Consider the following 11765-nt stretch of genomic DNA (forward strand, 5'->3'; position numbering starts at 1 on the left):
TGGGACACTCTGGAGGCTGGAAACATGTTTCCGCTGAAGGGTGAGTGCCGAACGAGAGGACACAGTTAAAATTATGGGGTAGACCATTTAGGACAGAGATGAGGAGAAACTTCTTCACCCAGAGAATGGTGGCTGTGTGGAATGCTCTGTCCCAGAGGTCAGTGGAGGCCCAGTCTCTGGATTCATTTAAGAAAGAGTTGGATAGAGCTCTCAAGGATAGTGGAATCAAGAGTTATGGAGATAAGGCAGGAACAGGATATTGATTAAGGATGATCAGCCATGATCATATTGAATGGTGGTGCAGGCTTGAAGGGCAGAATGGCCTACTCCTGCACCTATTGTCTATCGTCTATTATCTACTCGCCCAGCCCTTCTTTCAATCAAGTAATTGTAGATTGTCCAACACTGTAGTTCCATGTACTAAACCAGGCTCTAAGCTCATCCGCTTTACTTGTTATACTCCTTGCATTAAAAAAAATACATTTCAGACCGCTAGTCCCACTGTGTTCATTAGCCTGATCCTGTCTACTTTTCCTATTCGACAAACAGGAGGCTGGAAGAACACATCAAGCCAGGCAGCCTCAGGAGGTAGAGAAGTCAACATTTCAGGTGTAACCCTTCTTCAGGACTAGGAGTGCTGAAAGGGGAGCTGCAGATGAAGGGGGTGGGAGGGGCAGGGTGGTGAGGTGGGGATAGGTAAAGGGTAAACTAAGAGAATGTTTTGCCAAGCAGGGGTCAACTTAACCTCCCAGTCACAGCCCATTTTGATTCCCGTTCCCACTCCCTTTCCAACATGACTATCCTTGGCCTTCTGCCTTGCCACAATGAGTCAGACTGCAAACTGGAGGAACAACACCTCATCTTCATCTTGGGTAGCCTACAGCTCAGAGGACTCAACATTGAGTTCTCCAATTTCAAATAACCTTCCTTCCCATCACCCAACTTCCTTCCCAGCCCCTCCCCTTCACTTCCATTCGTCTCATGAACCCTTCCTTTCAGCTACCAACTGGATTCATTCCTCCCATCAATCAACCAGATCGTACCCTCTACCTGTCTCCACCTATCTCCTTCATCCCACCCCCAGTCCTGAAGAAGGGTTACACCTGAAACATTGACTTCTTCACCTTCTGATGCTGCCAGGCTTGCTCTGTTCTTCCAGCCTCCTGCCTGTCTACCTTGGATTCCAGCATCTGCAATTTTTTAAATCTCTATTCTTTGTATTATAGAGTCATAGACTCAGAGATGTACAGCACGGAAACAGACCCTTCAGTCCAACTTGTCCATGCTAACCAAATATCCCAACACAATCTAGTCCCACCTGCCTGCATCCAACCCATATCCCTCCAAACCCTTCCTATTCATATACCCATCCAAATGCCTCTTAAATGTTGCAATTGTACCAGCCTCCAACACTTCTTCTGGCAGCTCATTCCATACACATACATGAAAACGTTGCCCCTTAGGTCTCTTTTATATCTTTCCCCTCTCACTCTAAACTTATCCCCTATAGTTCTGGACTCCCCCACCCCAGGGAAAAGACTTTGTCTATTTATCCTATCCATGCCCCTGATGATTTTATAAATCTCCATAAGGTCAGCCCTCAGCCTCCAACACTCCAGGGAAAACAGCCCCAGACTATTTAACCTCTCCCTGTAGCTCAAATCCTTCAACCCTGTATTTAACCTCTCCCTGTAGCTCAAATCCTTCAACCCTGGCAACATCTTCATAAATCTTTTTTGAACACTTTCAAGTTCCACAATGTCCTTCCGATAGGAAGGAGACAAAATTTGCACGCAATATTTCAACAATGGCCTAACCAATGCCCTGTACAGACACAACATGACCTCCCAGCTCCTGTACTCAATATTCTGACCAATAAAGGAAAGCATACCAAATGCCTTCTTCACTATCCTATCTACTTGCAACTCCACTTTCAAGGAGGTTTGAACTGCACTCCAAGGTTTCTTTGTTCAGTAACTCTCCTAGGACTTTAACATTAAGTGTATAAGTCCTGCTAAGATTTGCTTGCCCAAAATGCAGCATTATTAGACTTACTATTAGACTTACTTGACTAAATCTCTACCTTATTCTCAATTGTTGCACATGCTAACCTGATGGTCTGGTCCCCACCCACCTGCCACACCAGTTTAAACATCCCAAGTGGCACTAGCAAACCTTGCTGCCAGGATATTGTTGCCCCTCCAGTTTAAACTCAACTCATTCTTCTTTTACAGACCCTCTTGCCCTGGAGGAGATTTCAATGATCCCGATATCTGAATTCCTCCCTCCTATACCAGCTTTATCGCCATAAGTTCAGCTCTTTTATCTTCCTATTTCGGACCTTGCTGGCTCACAGCACAGGATGTAATCTCGAGATTCCAACCCCAGAGGTCCTGCTTTTCAACTTTTTAACCTAAACCACCGGATATCTTTGCAGGACCACATCTTTCTTACTACTTATGCCAATAGTTCCAATATGGACCCCAACCTCCAGCTGCTCACCATTTTTCAGAATATCCTGTGCCCACTCAGAGACATCCTTGACCCTGGCACCAGGGAGGCAACACACCATCCTGGAGTCTTGCTCACGGCCACAGCAATGCCAACTGTGCCTCTGACGACAGAGTCCGCTTTCACGACTGCTGATCTGCACTTTGACCTTCCCTGCTATAAAACACTGCCAATCATGATGCCACTTATCTGGCTACTGCTACTGCTTTCCACTGACAGGCCAAATTGTATCTAAGATGAACTTGTTTAATTGGCAAATAGCAGTAGGTAACTCCTGCATTGCCTGTCTCTGCCCATCCTGGCGATCACCCATCTATCTGGTTGAACTGTTGGAGTGATCACATCCCTGAAACTCCTATCCACAAAACTTTCTGTCTCCTGTCTGCTCCTCAGAGAGTCCAACTGCTGCTCCAGCTGATCCATGCCTTCTGGGAGAAGCTGCAGGAGGACACACTTCCTGCAGATATGGTTGTCAAGGATCTCCCTGACCTCCCATGTATCACAGGAGGAGGATACCATTCCATTAACTGCCATTACTACCCCTCTAGAAACTAAAAGGAAAAGAAAAATGAAAAGAAAAGGAAAGGTCATACATTAATGCTGCTTGTCCTCAGCAAAGTCCAACACTCATGGAAGTCCACACATTAACCTCAACAGCAGGGCTTTGAGCCCTCTCCAAAATGACTACTCCCCCTCCCCCCCTCCCCAGATCTTGTGTCCCTTTATACACAGCCAGTGGGAAAGAAAAAAATATTCTCCCAGATTCCTCCTTAATCACTCCTCACTAACACTCTCTGTTGGATGCTGTTCCTCCTGCTCTGTGTCAAGGCCTCCATGATCTCTTTCGCAATTGTGTTGAGTGAGACAACTTCTCCCAATATCCTCCTCAGTTACTTCTCACCTGCCTACTCATCTATAACCTATAACAGCTGCCCACTGAAGGTTATATTGACTCTTGCTTCATTCCCTTTGGGGATTTTTTTGGTTACAGCTTTACAATTTGCTTCAATCCTCATAATGACATAATCAGTTTCCGACTTCATTTTGGGCTGTATCTGTACATTCGTTGTACTTTCAGACAACATTTTAGTTTTTAAAATGGGCTAATGCTTGGAAATGAATGTACAGTTTATAATGAAGTTCTGCTTTGAAGTTATACAAGATGAGTTGGACCAGCATGCTCTCCAGCATTTGTATGTTTCACTGATATTTCCTTTTGGTACTGCCAACCTGCTATGTTGTAACATACTTTGTATTGTTATTGTGTTTCAAGTTTCAAATAAGGAGAACTCTATTTTATTTTATCTCAGTCTGCCTCTAATCAATTCAGAGAGCTTCACTCACATTGCGTGCTCACCCAGATGTTATCTACTGAAACTTTCACTCACACTTAGCTTCAGTTCCTCGCCCTAATCTATAAAAATATAAAATGCATCATTTTAAAGTTTCACCATTTCAGTTTCCTGTTGCTATGCCATTGACAGTATTGACATGACTTAGCTGTCATCCCCCAAATCTTATCACCTCTAGGTCACTACTTAGTTTATCTAGTGGTTGCACCAACCCTGCTCCTGACAAGCAAAGGGAAAGATCAATGATATTCCTATTCTGTTTTTAGCTGTCAAAAATTGTCAATGATATAATGCTATGTTTTCAGCTTTACAGAGTCTCAAAATTCCAAGGCTTCACTCCAAAAAAAAAACACTTTCATTTGCCTTTAGAATGGATTAGAGGACTGGGGATGAATATGATTCAGACTGGTTATTCATGTGTCTGTAAAATCCATAGAGCATCTTTGATTTTCATTAAGATAGGTGTATTAATTTAGTTAGCCTTTTGTTCCTTCAATGAAGGGAATGTTCCTTTTCAACTACTATGATCAGTGGAGATATACAAAGTACTTACAAGGCTGTAAGTTAAAAGAATTTGCATTGAGACAGGTCTTTTCACTTAGGACATCTCAAGGCCATTCTCAACTAGTGAAGGATAATAGAAATATAGAGAAATAAAATGTCGGAACAGGAGTAGGACATTTGGACCTTCAAGCCTGCTCAATCATTCAATATGATCATGGTCAATCATCCAACCTAGTGTCCTGTTCCTGCTTTCTCCCCATACTCAGCGCATGATCCCTTTAGTTTCAAAGACTAAATCCACATCTTTCTTGAAAGTCTTCAATGTTCTGACCTCAACGGTTTCCTGTGGCAGAGAATTGTCCAGGCTCACCACTCTCTGATTGAAGAAATATTTCCTTATCTCTTCTAAAAGGCCTACCCTTTATCCATAGACTGCGGTACAATGGACTGGACTCCCTGGTCATCTTTCCTGCATCTACTCTGTAGATCTAATCTTGTGAGGTATTCCTGTTAATACTGTTAAAATGCAGGTCAAAAAATTTTGTTTCTAATGAATTGAAATTGTAGATTACATATGTTTTAGGTTTGCTCCAGCAATGTTATATTTAGTTCAAAAAGTTGTATAACCTGGGAAAGAGAATACCTATCATTTGATGCATATGTTGTCAAAAACAGAAAATTTCACATGCTAAGGCAAGTCTTTAATACCTGAAATAGGTGTAGACTGTTCAGCTTGAAATTAAACTATATAAATTACTGAGAAGGAAGAAAAAGACAATTTGTGTCTCAGGGCAAGCAATAATTAGAGTGAGGATCTATAATCTTCCAAAATTCTCTCAATTCGGGAGCTGTCCCATTACATTGGAAACTGTAGGATACTACAGACTAATTGGCTGAGCCTGTTAATTTGGGTCAGAGGAATAGAAAAATAATTATTACCGGAATAAAGAGAAACCTTTAGAGTGCTTCGAACAGAGGGATCCAGGTGTTCTCACGCATGAATCATCAAACACTAGTATGCAGGTACAGCAGAATAAGGAAAGCAATTGGAATTTTAGTATTATTGATAAAGCAATTGAGTATAAGAGTATGGTAGTTTTGCTGTGAATGTACAAAGCATCAGTGAGATCACATGTGAAGTATTCTGTATGGTTTTGGTGCCCTTACTTGAGGAGGAATGTAATTGTAGCGGAGGCAGTTTACAGAAGGTTTACAAGATTATTCCAGAGATGAGGTGTTGGTCTTATGAAGATATATTGTGCAGGATAGGCCCATACTGTTTGGAGTTTAGAAGAATGAGAGTTTACCTATTTGAGGCATATTAGTTAAGACCGTAAGTCCATAGAAATAGGAACAGGAGTAGGCTGTTTGGCCCCTCAAGACAAAAGTGAGGACTGCAGATGCTGGAAATCAGAGTCCAGATTAGAATGGTGCTGGAAAAGCACAGCCGGTCAGGCAGCATCTGACGAGCAGGTAAATCGACATTTCGGGCAAAAGCCCTTTCATCAGGGCTGAAGGCTCCTCAAGCCTCCTTTACCAGTCAGTAGTATCATGGCTAATCTGACACTATTCACAACCGCAATGCTGCCTGTTTTCATAACCCTTGATTCCCCTACTGATTAAGAATCTATCTACCTCAGACTCAAACAGAGAGAAGGACAATGCTTCCACAGCTCTCTGTGGCAAGGAGTTCCAAACACTCACAATCCACTGAGAAAAGAAAACCTTTCTTATCTTAATTTGGGACCCCTTAATTCTGAGACTATGTCCTCTGTCCTAGACTGTCCCCTCAGGGGAAACATCCTCTGAGAATTTACCCTGTCAAACTCCTTAGGGATGTTTCAATGACATCACCTCTCATTCTTCTAAATTCCAAATAAATTAGACTCCCTACAGTATGGAAGCAGGCTTTTCAACCCAACAAGTCCGCACCAACCCTTCGAAGAGTAACCCACCCATACCCCTACCCTATATTTATCCCTGATGAATGCACCTAACATTATGGGCAATTTAGCATGGCCAATTCACCTAACCTGCACATCTTTGGATTGTGGGAGGAAATCGGAGCATCTGAAGGAAATCCACGCAGACACGGGGAGAATGTGCAAACTCCACACAGACAGTCACCTGAGGCTGGAATTGAACCCATGTCCCTGGTGCTGTGAGGCAGCAGTGCTAAACACTGAGCCACCATGCTGTCCCCTAAACTAGTAGACTCCCAGCCTGATTCTTCTTTGCTCATAACACAATCCCTTCATACTTACATCATCCCAATGAGCAGCCTCTGAATGGCCTCCAAGGAAATAATATCATTTCTTAAATAAGAAGACCAAAAATGCTCAGATTAGACGCGATTTCACCGGCACTTTGTACAGTTGCCGCCAGACTCCCTGACTCTTATACTCCAACTCCGTTAAAATAAAGGCCAACATTCCATAGGCCTCCTGATTACATACTACATCTGTCTGCTACCTTTCTATGTTCTGTGCACAAGTCTCCCAAGTCCCTTTCTCATGGAGTCACAGAGTCAGAACTGTACAGCATGGAAACAGACCTTTCGGTCCAACTCATCCATGCCAACCAGATATCCTAATTAAGTCTAGTCCCATTTGTTAGCATTTAGCCTATATCCCTCTCAACTCTTCCTATTCATATACCCATCCAGATCCCTTTTAAATGTTGTTATTTTACCAGCCTCCACCACTTTCTCTGACAGCATGCATCACCATCTACATGAAAGTCACCTTTGATGTCTCTTTAACTCTTACCCCTCTCATCTTAAACCTATGCCTCTTGTTTTGAAATCTCCTACACTGGGAGGAAAAAAACCTTGTCTATTCACCCTATCCATGCCCGTCATGATTTTACAAACTTCCATAAGGTCACCCCTCAGCCTCTGATGCTCCAGGGAAAACAGCCCCAACCTATTCAGCCTCTCCTTTTAGCTCAAATCCTCTAACCCGGGCAATATCCATGTAAATCTTTTCTGAACCCTTTCAAGTTTCACAACATCCTTCCTGTAGCAGGAAGACCAGAATTGCATGCAGCATTCTAAAAGTGGCCTTAACCAATGTCCTGTACAACCACATCATGACTTCCCAACTCCTGTACTCAATGCACTGGTCAATAAAGTCAAGCATATCTAATGTCTTCTTCACTATCCTGTCTGCCTATGACTCCACTTTTAAGGAACTATGAACCTGCACTCCAAGGTCTCTTTGTTCAGTAACATTTGCCAGGACCTTACTTTTAAATGTATTAAGTCCTGCCTTTATTTGTCTATTCAAAATACAGCACCTCATATATATATCTATAGTAAAAACCATCTGCCACTCCTCGGCCCATTTACCCATCTGATCAAGGTCCTGTTGTACTCTGAGGTAACCTTTGTTGCTGTCCACTACACCAGCAATTCTTATGTCATCTGCAAACTTACTAACCATATCTCCTATGTACACATCCAAAATCATTTCTATAAATGATTTGTGTTGCAACTTTTCTTAATTTAAATAATATTCTGTTCTTTTGGTTCCCTTCCAAAACAAATAACTTCACATTTTCCTACATGATACTCTATTGCAAAATTTTGCCCTTAGTTTATCAATGTTTCTGCGTAAATTGTTTGTTTCCCTCTCACAATCTGCCTTTCCATTTATTTTTGTGTCATCTGAAAATTTTGCTACAATAGATTCACTTCCTTCCTTCAATCATTTGTATAACTATTGCAAACTTTTGCATTCCAAGCACTGATCTCCGTGAAACTTCACTGATCGTGGGTTGTCAACCTGACAAAGAACCTCATATCTCCACTTGCTGTTTCCTGCCCATTAGCCAATTGTCGATCTATGCCAATATACTACCTGCAATACTGTGGTCTATTAGCTTATTGCTTAATCTTTAGTGAGTTACCTTGTCAAAGGCCTTCCAAAAGTTCAAATGCAATTACTGGTTCCCCTCTATCCTCTCTAGGTGAGACTGCCTCAACAAACAAATTAGTAAAGCATGATTTCCCTTTCATGGTGCCATACTGACTCTATTTGATCAGATTATGATTCTTCAAATGTTCTATTACTTCCTTAATAATTATTTCTAATTCTTTTCTAACAATAGAGTCACCGAGGTGTACTGTTAGATTGATCACTTATAGTTATCCACTTTTTGCCCCCATCACTTTTTGAATAGGGGTTGTCACATTATCAGTTTTCAAAACTTCTGGTACTTCCGCAGAATCCAATAATCATTGGACAATTACAACTAATGCATCCATTATCTCTGTAGCTACCTCTTTAATGATTCTGGAATGCAAGCTATCAGGGCCAGATGAATTCTCTGATTATGGCCACATTAGCTTGTCTAATACTATTTCTACTATAATGGTGATGAGTCTTAATTGCTCCCTTGTATGCTTCCATATTAATGCTATTTTGGACGTAACCTCCACTGTAAAGACTGGTCTTTATTGTCTTATTGTCCTTATTGACTTTAAAATCGTATTGTCAGTATTTATATTCCTAACTACTTTCCCCATGTAGTTTATTTCTCTGTCTTTTTTTGTTAGTCCTCCTTTGTTGGATTCTAAATTTATCCCAGTCTTCAGGGCTGTCACTGATTTTTGCCTCCTTATATACATTTTCTTTCAATTTCATATTCTCCTTAACTTCCTTGGTTAGCCATGGTCGATTTATCCTGCTCATTTATCCATTCAGTGCACTTTAGCTAACTCTATCCTCATATCATTGTAATTCCCTTTATTTAACTCAAACACAGTTGTTTCCAATCAAGTTTCTCACTCTCACACTAAGCATTAAATTCTGTCTGGCCACGACTTCCTTGTGGACCCCTTACTCTGAGGTCATTTATTAAACCTGCCTCTTTACCAGCTCCAAGAAAGTTGCTAAAGAGGATAGATAAGGTTGATATAGAGAGGATGGCTTCTTGTGTGGGGTAATCCAGAATGAGAGATCATCGTTTTATAATACGGGTAGCACATTTAAAAGAGATGAGGAGAAATTACTTCTCTCAATGGGTTGAAAATTTGCAAAATTCACTACCCCAGAGCATGGTGGACATCAGGACACTTAATAAGTTTAAAGGAGGAGATAGCTACATTTTTAATTAGCAATGGGTTTAAGGATCATGGAGATCAGGCAGGAAAATAGCATTGAGAGTGAGATGAAATTCGCCATGACTATATTAAATGAGAAAGCAGACTCAAGGCACTGAATTACCAACTCCTGCTCCTAGTTTTTACATTCTTATGTTATATGTGTCTTTAACTTGAGTCTCTAATCAAGGATAAGAATGATTGAACATCTGAAAAATTTACAGCTGATCAGAGGGAGTCAGGCATGACTTGAAAAGAGGTAGTTCAGACCTGATTACTCTGCTTGAACATTTTGAAGATGTGCCTGAAATACTGAACAGGACAATGTTGATAAATGTTCTTTATATGAACTTGAGAAGGCCTCATAAGAAGCTGCTAGCTAAATTTGAAGTTCAAGTGATCAAAGGCAAAAGTATTGATTTGATGAGGAAATCGTGTAGTATTAAGATTGGAGAATACAGATAATGGACAGGTTGTGACATGTGATGTCCCACAGTATTTGTTTTAGACTTGCAACTATTTGTGGTATTCATACCAACTTAGATGATGGGGATAGAAAGTTACAGTTTGAAATATGTTGATTCAAAAATAGACAACAGTGTAGGCAATAGAGCTGCAATAATAAAATTAGAGACCCTCTTTACTGGATCAAAATCATGAAACTCTCTTCCAAACAGTATTGTGGCTATAGTTACATAAATGGATTGTTCAAGAATGTGCTCTTTTCAACGCAGTTTGGGGTGAACATTGCCGGTAGTGCTTGCATTCTATGAAAGTGTAAACATGATTAAAAATAAGTGCAAATCTACCTCAGACTGAAAGAGAAAGGACAAACCTGTCAATCATGATCATTATTTAGAGCCTGATCAGAATGCATCATTCAAATCCTGGATGTAAATTTGCTCTCTGTGCTGGAAGTTTCATTTTCAGACGTTTTGTCACCATACATCATCAGTGAGCCTTCAGTGAAGCACTGATGGTAAGGCCTGCTTATTATTTGTGTTTAGCTTTCCTTGAATTGGCGATATCATTTCCTGTGGTGATGTCATGATGTCATTTCCTGTTATTTTCCTCAGGGGTGTTACATGGGATACAATGTGTTTGTTGATAAAGTTCTGGTTGGAGTGCATGTGCCGAGGAATTCTTGCTTGTGTCTCTGTTTGGCGTGTCCTAGGATAGATGTGTTGTCCCAGTCGAGTGGTGTCCTTCCTCATCTGTATGCAAAGATACAAGTTAGAGATGGTCATGTCTTTTTGTGGCTAGTTGATGTTCATGTATCCTGGTGGCTAGTTTTCTGCCTGTTTGTCCAATTTAGTGCTTGTTACAGTTCTTGCACAGTATTTTGTATATAACATTAGTTTTGCTTGTTGTCTGTATAGGGTCTTTCAAGTTCATTAGCTGCTGTTTTAGTGTGTTGGTGGGTTTGTGGGCTACCATGATGCCAAGGGGTTTGAGTAGTCTGGCTGTCATTTCCGAGATGTCTTTGATGTAGGCTAGAGTGGTTACGGTTTCTGGATACATTTTGTCTGCTTGTTGGGGTTTGTTGCTGAGAAATCATCATACTGTGTTCATTGGGTACCCGTTCTTTCTGAATACACTGTATAGGTGATTTTCCTTTGTTCTTTATGGCTCCTCTGTGCTGCAGTGTGTTGTGACTCATTGAAATAATGTTCTAATGCAGCTCTGTTTGTGTATGTTGGGATGATTGCTTCTGTAGTTCAGTATTAGGTCTATATGTGTTGTTTTGCTGTAGATGTTGGTTTGAAGTTCCCCATTGGCTGTTCGCTCTACTGTGACATCTAGGAATGGCAGTTTGTTGCTGTTTTCCTCCTCTTTAGTGAATTTTATGCCAGTAAGAGTATTATTGATGGTCTTGAAAGTTTCCTGTAATTTGTTTCGTCTAGTGATGACAAAGGTGTCATCCATGTAGCAGACCCAAAGCTTGGGTTGGATGGTTGGCAGAGTTGTTTATTCGAGTCTCTGCATTACTGCCTCTGCTAAGAACCCTGATATCGGAGATCCCATGGGTGTTCCATTGGTTTGTCTGTAAGTTTTGTTGTTTAAGGTGAAGTGGGTGGGAAGGTACTGGTCCACTCGTTTGACGATACTGTCATTGCTGATGAATTTCTTGGTGTTTGGTGTATGTATCTTTAGTTCTTCTGATAATATGGTCAGTGTTTCCTTGGCCAGGTTGATGCTGGTGGATGTGAATAGGACTGTTACATAGAGCACAGAACAATACAGTGCAGAACAGGCCCTTCGGCCCTTGATGTTGCGCTAACCTGTGAACTATT

This window comes from Chiloscyllium plagiosum, chromosome 7, assembly GCF_004010195.1.
Source record: "Chiloscyllium plagiosum isolate BGI_BamShark_2017 chromosome 7, ASM401019v2, whole genome shotgun sequence".
Lineage (NCBI taxonomy): Eukaryota > Metazoa > Chordata > Chondrichthyes > Orectolobiformes > Hemiscylliidae > Chiloscyllium > Chiloscyllium plagiosum.